Source organism: Photinus pyralis, unplaced genomic scaffold (assembly GCF_008802855.1).
Source record: "Photinus pyralis isolate 1611_PpyrPB1 unplaced genomic scaffold, Ppyr1.3 Ppyr1.4_LG3b, whole genome shotgun sequence".
In the NCBI taxonomy this organism is placed as follows: domain Eukaryota; kingdom Metazoa; phylum Arthropoda; class Insecta; order Coleoptera; family Lampyridae; genus Photinus; species Photinus pyralis.
The window spans coordinates 14,400,477-14,413,008 of record NW_022170510.1 but is presented as its reverse complement, the minus strand read 5'-3'; the positions used below and the strand labels follow the sequence as shown (position 1 = coordinate 14,413,008).

General features: G+C 39.7%; 1 protein-coding gene across 3 annotated transcripts in view; it reads right to left on the bottom strand.

Annotated features, from left to right (window-relative positions):
• The window catches only part of LOC116166683 (pyrokinin-1 receptor-like), a 141,450-nt gene extending 135,903 nt beyond the window's left edge, over window positions 1-5,547 (bottom strand). For all 3 annotated transcript variants that reach the window (XM_031481728.1, XM_031481730.1, XM_031481731.1), the window contains exon 1: window positions 5,426-5,547. The gene's annotated coding sequence lies outside the window, so the exon portion shown is untranslated. The remainder of the gene's footprint in view (window positions 1-5,425) is intronic.
• Between the last annotated feature and the right edge of the window lie 6,985 nt (window positions 5,548-12,532).

The following is a 12,532-nucleotide window of genomic DNA, read 5'->3' as shown; positions in this document are numbered from 1 at the left end:
AAATGCGAAGTTTAGATTTTCAAAAATAATTTCGGCACGACACGACATTATTAAATTATCAAGCGAAAAAATTGGACCTTATTTTTCTTCCACTCTCTTCACGACACATTCCCTCCTTCCACGAATATTTTGCGTGCGCACTAAGTAAGTACAAGGACGGACACAAAACGGCAGAGAAAACCAAAATTATGACAAAGAGTAATAACTATATCAGGAAATTTTAAATTAAGGAAAGACGTACGTTATATTTATGAAAGAACAACGTCTTTGAATAGGTTTTGGAATGTATCCTTTCTGATTTTGCAAACATATAAAATTCGAAAAAAACTCCACTGCAATTTTTGACGGGACCATTAAAATGGAGAGAATTCCACCAAATTTAGTGGCGGATCTCAAGGAGGAGGCGCAAAAGATATCTTGAGCTATCTTAACTTTTGTCGTAATAAAAAATATAAAGTTTAATAATTTTTTATTTAAACTGATGATGCATAGGTATATAAGTACAAGACAATGTTATGTTATGATATAAAAAAAGTGATAATAGTGGTTTTCTTAAATGATGAACGCTATGCACCTGTTCTTCTTGGCAAATTGGTTAATTACATCATCAATGTTTGTACGCCGCAATGTTGAAAAACTTCTGTCTACTGTAGCAATAGATACAGGCAGACCAGCAAGTATGTTGTACATCTCTCCTATTAGTCTCTTCACAAAGAGCGATTCTTCTTTAAAGAACTGTAGTTCAGTTCAACACTGATCCAATTTATGTGCCAGATCATTACCAGAATATTTCAGTAGTTGTGAGGGCAAAAGTATGTTGAATTTTAAATGATAAATATTTTCTTCGCCAAAAAGTTCTCTCATGTCAAAACAATTTTGCATTTGTTAACGCTTCAAAGTGATACTTGAACTGAGAGTGCGTTAGTCACCATCTTTACCAGTAAGTTTGGTAAAGTTTGTTAGTGGTTCAGCCACAAGTTTTTTGGCGATAATGCATGTCTTTCCTCCAAGTTATAACCTTTCTTAGGTTTCCTTGGAGCTGTGAGAAGATTGTATTTTATATCATCAGTAATATTAAAATAAAAAATAAATTGTATCCAAATAATTGCCTATATCCGTGGGATTATAAAGGAATCAGCCGATGAACTTTGTTCTATAAGTTGGAACGAAGCGCTGGGCTGTTGGGTTCTGCCTGTACATCAGGTGGTGGTTTTGCGGCTGAATTGTGACTTCAAACATTTTATTCGAACTGAAAAATGCAACACTAGTACACTTAGCACTAAACAAGCATGGTCACACTCCGCGAATTTCTAATATGAGCACAACACTGACTGATGTCCGTGGTATGTGGTAATAGCCAATAATCGCAGTTGTACTTTTCATCACTTCCTAGCTATCTATGTGCCAGACAGAAACGTATAAAATACGATGGCACGAGTGGGCGTGCTACATAGGACATTGCAACTACTCGATAACTCAATTCAGTTGAGTCGCCTGATGAGAGAAAGAAACGAACGTGGGTGGCGCGAGAGCTGCGCAAGGGGAGTGCCTCCCATATGTATCCGCCACTCTCGCCGCCACTGTGTTGTGTACATACTTGATGACTTAAGAAACAAAATTTTGTGGAATTTTCTCCATTTTAGTGGTCCGACCAAGAATTGTAGTGTTTTTTTCGAATATACGAAAACTAATTTCAGATCCGTGATTCTCTTGTTCAAAAATCCCCCAGATATCAAATTTCGTTGAGATCAGAATTTTTTTCGCACCCCCGTTTAAAGGTGCGCCCTGTTGTAGGAATTTTGAAAAACTGTTTACAAAATCGGAAAGGGCATACCCCAATACCTATTCGACGTGCTACCAGTCTTTGCAAGTATCTGGATACATGTGGTCAACAGTGTTGCACATCCAAACCAAAACCAGTTGTGCGTCCAAACGAAACAGTGTTGACGTTTAAAAATGGATCCGTCTACTGCTGCTGGTGTTTGTGCTGCATTTATTATAATAGCTTCCCACGGCCAGAAACGAAAAAGAAGATGGTGGCAGCAAGAATTTTTAAAAAATAGGATAAACTATGGAGACAACTTAATGGCGGAGTTACTTTTAAACGATGGTAGTTCGTTCCGCAATTTCGCCAGACTAACAAATCTTGCCTGCAATGGATAAACAGCTGCGCACAAATATATTAACATTATATGAAATAATACCTAACCTACTAGCCGCAGTCACTTGTTGTCAGCACTGTCCAGACGGAGCGATATTATCCATTTGCAATGGAACACACAGGTACAAGCAACAGGCAACAACTTTCTTTGATGTCATGCCGCCCGCTGTTGACGAGTATCCATCAATTTGTTGCTAGTTGACGAGATACATGCGGACAACATCAACAGCAACATGTTGCCAACAAACGAATAAGAAATTTTGTTTAACTTTTTGGGCTGTGGGCAATGGGCATAGCCTACACTTTGCAAACATACATCTTTTTTAATAAAGATTTTCAGTTAATGGAGTATTTGTAAACTGGAAATAAAAAGAACAATGCCGGAATACTACTTTAAATTATAATTGTATACTTTTTGTGTGGAATCAGAATTTTGAAAACTACGCTCTCAAGCAAAGTTACTTTTACACACAAACAAATACGGTGAATTCCTGTACAACTTTTCCTAAACAAGCAGCCAAAATAATCGCCGTAAGCTTAAATGTAATGTAAATATCACCAGCGCTGGGATTTTAAATACGTAAAAATATACCTACCAACCTCATAGAGGTATGAAAAGCATTTGCCTATTGCTTTGTATTTGTAGATTAGTCTTGAGATTTAAATCATAATTTGCTAATGCAAAGTTTCTAAACGTGAAAATGCGTGTATTAATTCAAATTTAATATTTGAGACACAGCATATGTATTATGAAAATTAATATTTCACTTTTGATATACTCTACCTCTTTTATGTTTATTATTTGCAGTTTTTGTCTTAATCTGAATTTATTATCATTTCAAAGTTCAAAGGTATGTATTTCGTTACAGAACAAAAAAAAATGTAGGTACGAATATGGTACCTAACCAATTATTTCAAATAAATTTCTGCGTTCGATATAACAATGAATTGAAAATAAAATCCTTGTTGTGACCGGAAGAAAATTAAATGAGAAGAAATTTGAGGCGAGTGTAAAGACAATTAGGTACGAAATTAAACGCATCTCGCCCCAAGTAGGCGCTGATATTCAAGATCTTTGATCGTCGTTGTAATTGCGAGTTTACTTCTTGATATCGTTGATCTGGAGGAAGCAGAGACCACGTACTGCACAGATTTGGATCTCGTTAATTTTCAATGCAAACATACATCAACCAACCTTGGAGATTTTCTACCAGATGAACTTCATGGAGGTCGACGCAACATCGAATGAATACGCAAAAGTGGAAGGTACTGTAATTTGTTGTTTTTTTGTAATTCTGAAACCGTAACATAAATACAGCAGCAGAAATACCCCCCTATCGATGGACGGTCGGAGGGGGAGCAAGATCGGTGTTTGCCATAGGCGCCATTTACCTACGGCACGCCCCTGAACAAAACAAACCCCTTCCGACGAATCCTTCCGAAACAAGAATCGCTAGAAATAAAAATCACATATAACATTGAAACAACTAAACACAAATTCGGAATAATCCCTACCCTCAGGCAAGAGCGGACGACCCAAATTGAGTTAGCTCTAGCACCACTTGTTGCTGTCTCCGTAAGTAACCGACAAAATTACATCGTGTATATCCAATAATTACACCCAATGATGTAAAAAGAGATCTCCCGATAAAAAAACGGCATCCGGACGATCCCCAATCTGTTTTCTGCAAACCAACCAAATCGATGTCCCGATTTCTAACCAATTTCACATTACGCAACAACTGTCAAGTGCCAGCCACAATTATCGCGATCTTCTACAACCTTATGTATGTTCTACAAGGTCTGGGATCGTACAACTCCGAAAATTCACGAAGACAGCAAATCCGAAAATTCACGAAGACAGCAAATCAATAATCTACTACGCGCAAAATCCCTACTACACATGACCACACTGTTAATAACTAATTTCTACGCGCATTCGGGCTACAAACTAAAACTGTTTGTAGGTAGGTACCAATGTACTATTATGTATTTACAAGTTTTTCTTAGTGTAGCTGTATTGATAGGTATTCTTTAAATTTACATTAGTTAGTTATAGGTACTGATAATTTACAGAAAAACACGATTAATAGTGTTGTACTTCCTGTGTTAGTGGAGGTTGAGTGAACTCACCTCAAAGATCAGTTTAATTTTTTCCCTTCGGAAGTACCTATAAGGTAAAACTATCTTATTTTACTATTGCGGGCTAGTCGAGTAAATTTTGTAAATATCCGTTAGAATGTATTCCCTCTCCCTCTCCCTCACCCTCTTCGTTTTAAAATAGCAATCGAATTACTGGATGATCACGAACACAGAATAAACCTATACACATCAAGTCACATCAAATTGAAGTAATAATGAAACATTTTACGATTTATTTTAATATTTTAACTAAATCACACAAATTTTAAGGACAAACCACAGACTACGGAATATTTTTCAATTTTTTAATCATCAAAAGTGGGAAATAAATAGCACAAAATTTACTCCTGAAATTTGCTATTAACAATTTGAAATAAGAGGGGGTAACTGAGCTATAGCTCACAGCGCCACTTTCGAGAGGGCGGCAAGATGTGCTAAATTATATGTTTTGCATTGTTTTCAATTCCCCTCCTCCATGGTTCTTGGTGAATTTTGTTTCAAAATCAATACAGATAAATAACCGTATGAAACTCGGTCACTAAATACGCAATTTTACTATTAAACACATTAGTTACGGGGCCGCCGAGCTAAATATAGCCCAGGCTGCCCAGGGCGTTAAAAACATAGTCCGGGGCCTGGAAATAAGCCTTCTCGATCGCATAGATACCTATGTGGTGAGTAAAAAAAAATACTCGTAGGTGGTAGGTAACTTGCCAAAGTGCTCGTAAAGTAAATGATCTTGAGTATTTTTTAGCTACTCAAAACTTAGTCTGCATCAGAATTGGAAAATTGCTCTGTTAATAATCTGATCGATATATTCCTCGTAATGAAAATTGTCTTAAATTCAGCATTCAAACTGTTTTCATCAACAAACCGAACTCCCCCTATTTCGCGTCGAGTACTTTTTGTCAAATAAGTATCAATTGAAATAAAATCGAGCGGATTCTAGGCATCAGTTTTCATACAACATTTTCGAGAAATTTCATTTTACTTAATACTGTCAAACGCAGATGTTTTGTTACACATTTAAGTATTTAAGATACACGAGAATGTCTGATATCGTAATATTACTGATCAATTTTTGTCCAAAAGTTGATTTATAACTTAATTATATATACTTACAAAGCTTACACATCTGAAACCGGATTAGAATTATTATAGACTGTTAAATCCACCATTAGCTATATAGGGACTGCAGCAAGTAGCAACCTTCTCTCGTTATATTTGAGAAATCTCGAAATTTCATAGATGTGTTGTCGGACACAATGCAGATCTGGAAAGAAACTTAACATGAATGCAAGGTAATGTTTGTGTTATACAAATTTATCTACTTCAGCATTGCACAGATTAAGCACAATATCATATAATAATTATATCATTCCATTTGAAATTTTCAAAAAAACCTGCAAAGTTTATGTTAATGTCACATCGCGCCCTCTACCACTCATTACATTTGCTTAAAAAGACTCCATTCATGTAAAATCTGATTCCACGAAGAGAGCTCCTTCCAACAAGACCTATTATGTGAAAATCTGTTAACCTAAACCGAAGTTACATTCAATTCCTTAAAGAGATGTTCCCCTTCCCACACCCCTCATATTGTATGAGCTAGAGCAATATGTGCTGCATCAAAATGATGCAAAATTGAAACAAGATTGCTATGCATGTATTTTTAGCGCATTTTTTAAGAATTAAAAAAAATGTGCTATTGTTTGCGTTTTATCCGTCCGTCCGTCCGTCCGTTCGTCCGGACCCACTTCTACCGTTTTGAACTACTTCTAGAGGAATGGTCTTAGAATCCTGGAATTTTTTGCAGTAGGTAACCTATTAATACCTTCTTGAAGGTGTGCCAGACGGCCATCAAATTTCGTTGTCTAAAAGCCCCCCCCCCCCCACGCATAATTTCCTGAGATGCTGTTTGTTAAAGTAAAACGTGCATAGCTTTTACATACGACCACCATTTGGTCTCAGATTTGCATACGCATGCCTATAGTGGTTCCAAGTTAAACTTTAGAAAGGGGGGGAGGGAGGTAAACACATGTTCTACCCTTCATGGTATTCTAATGAAAGGTCTCATCGAAATAAATTGGTTTGTACAAACTATAACTTTCCCGTGCGACTCTTTTTCCAGATCAGTGAGGGACGGGGCTTGAGGGGGTGGAGGGGAGAGGGGGGAGTAAAAATTAATTTTATCTCTCATTGTATCCTAATTAAAGGTCTCAACGAAAGGAACCGTTTTCTACCAACTACTGCTCTTCTTTCTAGGTGGAGGTAGAGGGGGTGGAGTGGAACTAGTTTTATCCTTCATGGTACTCTAATTAAAGGTCTCAACGAAAGGAACCGTTTTCTGCCCACTACTACCCTTCTTTCTGTCTTTTCATCAAAGTACGTGGAGGAGGAGGGGGGGGGGAAGTGGAACTAGTATTATCCTTCATGGTACTCTAATAAAAGGTCTCAACGAAAGGAATTAATTTCTACCAACCATAGCCCTCTTCCTCGACCTCTTATCTTGATCGAGTATATTCCCTTATACCTCAAGAACGGATTGTCGGAAGAGTGTACTCACAAAGGGCAATTGAGATGTCTGCACGAAATATATCCGTTGGTATTTAATTAAGTATTAATGTGTATCTAGAATCTCCCCTTCATAACAATTACAATCCACTCTCTATTTAGAGAAAGTTATGCCACATTATCTTTAGGATGAAAGCGGAAGCCGCTTTTATGTTTTAATCCAAAATACTCATCCTACTGATGGCGGAGTGTAGTGAGAGTGTTTCTCATAAAGAGTCTGTTAAAGCTTCGACCAGCGACAAAGTTGTAAGACAATTTCCTGAAGTTCAAAAACTTCGTAAAATCCTTTTGAAGGACCCGGGGCAAAAGGTAGGGACACATGCGGTAGATATACGTCTACCGCGGGTGAGGCACTCACATGTCTCCGGGAAACACACTTTCCAGGCTCTGGGGACTACTTAACTTCGGGCCCACCAAAAGGAGCTACTCGGGTCGGTGTAAGGACGATCAACCGGAAGGTAGCTTCCCGGGTGGTTACCGAGGGATCTCTGAGATGGGCGGTCAACACGTTCAGCCCATTTAAGAGTGCAGGACCGGATGGGATATTCCCGGCTCTTCTACAGAAGGGTCTGGAGCCGCTGCTCTTACACTTGTTGCATCTCTTCAGAGCCTCTCTGGCTTTAGGGTATATCCCCGAAAGCTGGAGGAAGGTAAGAGTTATGTTGTGTACCTACCTAAGCCGGGTCGTGCTAAATATGACGTGGCGAAGGACTATAGGCCCATCAGCCTTTCATCGTTTCTTCTAAAAACGGTGGAGAAGCTGGTGGATGCATACATAAGGAATGGCGTACTGGTTAGTAGACCACTACATCCGTTCCAACATGCTTACAGGGCTGGTATGTCCACGGAGACGGCTCTACACAGCCTGGTGTGCAGGCTGGAAAAGGGAATATCTTCCGGGGGGATAGCTCTGGGAGCGTTTTTAGATATCGAGGGTGCGTTTAACAACACCACGTTCGATTCGATTAGTGAGGCTGCTGAGAGCTTTGGTATTGATGGGTCGATCGTAAGGATCCGAGCCATGCTCGAAAGCAGAGTCATTATATCCTCAATTGGGATGACGGAGATGAGCTCATCGGTTACTAGAGGATGTCCGCAGGGTGGGGTGTTGTCTCTACTGCTGTGGTGCCTGGTACTAGACGGACTCCTCCGCACCTTGAACGAGGGGGGAGCGTATACACAGGGATACGCGGACGATCTCGCGATCGTCATAACTGGGAAGTTTCCAAACACCGTGAAAGAGCTCATGCAGGGGGCTCTTGAACAGGTGGATAGGTGGTGCAGTGGCCTTTCCGTTAACCCGGAAAAGACCGAGGTTGTTTCATTCACGAATAGAAGGAGAGCGGATCTTGCTGGACTCGCTCTTCGAGGACGTCAACTGGGTCTGACCAGGTCAGTGAAATACCTGGGAGTCATCATTGACTCTCGCCTGACCTGGAAAGGGCACATTGAGCGCATAAGCAAAAAGGCCACTGCATGTCTGTGGGCATGTAGAAGGGCTTTTGGTTGTACATGGGGCTTGAACCCTCGAGTGGTATACTGACTTTACACTGCAGTGATAAGGCCAATAATACTGTATGGTACACTTGTATGGTGGCCTGCCATGCGCAGGGTAACCTACACGAAGCAGCTAGGAAAGGTCCAGCGACTCGCCTGTCTGGGAGTCACTGGAGCTCTAAAAACCACGCCAACCTTGGCCATGGAGGCACTTCTGGGACTAGAGCCTTTACACTTAGCTGTGGAGGCAGAGGCTCGGAAAGCTTCCATACGGTTAAACGATTGGGACGAATGGAAGGATCGAGGCAGCCTTGGGCACGGGAGGATCTGGGAGGAAACCCTCAGGACCGATCCCCTCCTCGCAAGGAGGGACGTGATCCGGGCTATCTTGCTAAGACCAAAGCGTTATAAAGTCATTCTCCCGGATAGGGAGCATTGGCTGAACTCGGATTGCCCGTTCCTCAAACCTGAGGGGCTCGTGTGGTTTACAGACGGGTCCCAAACAGAAAGGGGAACGGGCATGGGTATATATGGTGATCGACCGAGAGCCAGCGTCAGCGTCTCCCTTGGTCAGCATAGCACCGTGTTTCAGGCAGAGATGTTAGCCATCATGACCTGTGCACAGGAAAACCTCCGTAGAGGTTATCGCAATAAGCATATATACATATGCAGCGATAGTCAGGCGGCGTTGAGGGCCCTGTCGGTAGACAGGTTCCGATCAGCTACGGCGCTTGATTGCAGGCGAACCCTAGATAGATTAGGTGAGTCTAATAGGGTAAGCTTCATTTGGGTGCCAGCGCACTGCGGAATAGGGGGCAACGAAAGGGCGGACGAGTCGGGACACTGGATGGTCAACTATCACCGGCATAACATTGGGCTCGCGGAGGAGTCCACGTGCAGGTTCTGTGGCGAGGCAGATGAAACTACCGAGCATGTGGTCTGTCACTGTGATGCTTTGATCAGGGACAGATATCAACTCCTTGGAGATAGATATCTGGAACCGAGGAGGGTGAAGCAACTTAGGCTAAACAGGGTCCTATCCTTCATTGAGAGGAACGGGCTCTGAACTCAGTTGCGAAGAAAGGGGGTACGCACAATGGGCCTCTGGTGTGCCTAAGTGCTGCCCGGTCGGGCTCCCCTGCGAATAGAATAGAATAGAATAGAAGACAATTTCAAACATCACTTTCTAATTTATTGAGGCCATATCGAACGTTAATACAAATAATTTATATACAAATTGAAATGTTATAGAATATACTAAAATACGATTTCGGGTAAAATTTAATACAAAACTCGTCAGTAAAATGACATTACCTGACTCGTAAATTAAAATCAATATTTCCTCGCCAGTAATGTGTCATTTTCCTGACTTTTATGTAAATAACTAATACAGAGGAGACTGGGCAGGGTTGATACATTTTTGAAATAATGTTTTTCTCGGATTATTTTAATATATTTATATTTTACGTACTAATTTCTTCTTTAGAACTTATACCAGAGCTGTAACAGTTACCCGTTTGTAGGTATATAAGATTGTACACTGGTGCAAACTTATAATGCTATTAGTATTTAGTAGTGCAAATTATCTCAAATCTCCCTTTGTGAGGATACGGGTACGGAACCACGGAGAAATAATACCTACAATTGTTTTAGGCCAAAATAAATTATAAAAACCATACCGAAAGCATGTATGAACGTAAGAATCGATATTTATGAACACTAGAAATTGGCTTGTAGGTGGTTAAACTACTAAACCACTAAAAAAACTAAGAATGCGCATTCTAAGTAGGTACTACCACAGATTGGTACCTACTATCAACGGTACTACATTACCAATTTTTCAACATTTGCATATTTACATTGATTTTTAAGTACAATGGACCAAGTAGTATAATGACCAAGGAGACTATTTAAATGGGGAGCTGCACAAATACATGTTTCCTTTATTGCGTTTTTCTACAATGACATCTTTTCCTCTGAATTATCAGGTAATTAATGGATACAATTAGCTAACAGTTTCCAATATACACAATATGTACCGACACGTAAGAAGGCTGCAGGAGTCAACTGGTTCATTGGCGCACGAAAAGGCGCAATTAATAGGATATCAATAGTGGGGATGCGTGATGTTTGAAAATATTAAAAACGAACTGCAAACAATGGTAAACAAACATACACACAATACACATTGTTATCTTTTCAAAAGTAACGTATCATTGTTCATTGATTTATAATAAACAAGGGTACTATCGTAGCCTACCGATAGATCTAGCCGTGACATTGCTTTAGTGACGTCACAACTGGAGATGGGCCACTGCAACGTGATACTATGTGTTTAAATGCAATTTGATTTGCGCGCGTACTCATTTAATGCCAAAACATTTAGTAATTACTTGTTTTGAGCCGCAGAATTGTTATATGTTTTTTCCTAATTATAGACACGTGTAATTATGCAAAAACTTTTATTAAATACGTACATAAACAACAAATACTCACTGAAAACAAATAAAATTTAAACATTCTATACACACATCTGCCATTTTTTGCCTTACACAACGAAGTTGAGGTAACGCTCATGTGCTCGATTTTCCGTCGTCTGCCTATCTGTCTGTTCCATCGAGATCACGGCCCCTGGACCACCTAGAGACTACGGGTTTTCGGTAATTTGTAGTTGCTAAGGTCTATATTCTCCCGTTACTCATTATTTACATCCTTTTCATATGTGATGGCTCATTTTCAAAAATGATGGGATACGCGTCTTCGGCAAGTTTAATCTGGTCTCGTGGAACTGTTAATACTGTACCGTCTTGTCTAGTCATCTTATCTACCCGAATAATGAAAATGTCGGAGAATGCTTTATACAAACCCTGGAGTAGGTAAATAGTAATTTCGAAATTGTGAATACTAGTGAATACATCTTAACCATTTTTTTTATTGTCTTCATTTTTCGGAAAACGAAAAACCGTAACCTTGTCTCTTGAACTATAATTGCTTTTGCAACCAGGGACGCAGCACGTATTTGGCATTTTCTTACTTATTCTGTTCGCATACAGTTAATTTAAGTATACAACATTCAAAAATAAGTTAACATAAACCTTACTTGGAATTAATTACATTAAAAGTCGATATGACGGCCGCCGTCAGTTGTGACGTCAACGCAATAGTGGGGAGCAGTGTCATGGCTAGTTCTATCGGTAGGCTACGGTACTATACAGTATTCAGTAACATATGTATTACTCTATGGGCCGGTTGTTCAATCACGGTTTAAACTGCAGATTAGGTAATCTGTAGTTTAAGATAATCCACAGTTTATCTTTTATTGCGTTGCTCATTCGCAGTTTAGGGAGAGTTTAAACTGCGTTTAATGAAATTTCTATTGGTGGCAACACTGTAATCCGCTCAAATTTTGACGTTTACGCTATTCAAACTTCAAATTTGGTTTGTTTACAAGCGTGTATGTTGTTTTGTTCGTGATTGAAATAGTGTCTGTATTTTTTGTGTAATTAATCATGGCTAGTAACACCGTTTGGAAATGGAGAATGGTGATTTAGTACGGAAGCGACCACGATCTGTAAACTTCAATCCAACGATGCGATGCTTCTGCAGCTCGTCAAAAAGTTTCGAGCAACAATAGAGTGTAAAAAAACCGACGTTCTTAATAACCGCATCAAAGACGCTGCATGAGGCTGAGGAGTTTAATGCTGCAGGAGGTCAAGGAAGGGATGCGAAAACACTCAGAAGCAAAAAAAGGTTTTAAAGAAAAAATTTGCAAATAAAAAGAGATATTTAAATGCTACTGGGGAAGGGCCAGCGAAGAAAATAATAACGACGGATGTAGACGAGCAAATAGAGGAATTGCTTGGAATGAGAGGTTCTTCTTCATCGTCCAAAAACGGCTGCATTAGCTCCAAAAAACCTTCATCATCAGTAATTGGCTTATCAAAATCCGTGTAGTTCATCTTGATTAACAAACCATGAAACCAACAGCCCAAAATGACAAGAATAACGTTTTCGCGTTTGTTTGATTATGTAGGTATTTGGGGTTATGTTTGACGGTTTAGGACCGTTAAACGGCCCTCTTTCACCGTTTAGTTAAACCTCTAATCTAAACCGAGTTTAACGTTAAACCGCAGTGGTGCAATGCATTAAACTAAGCTT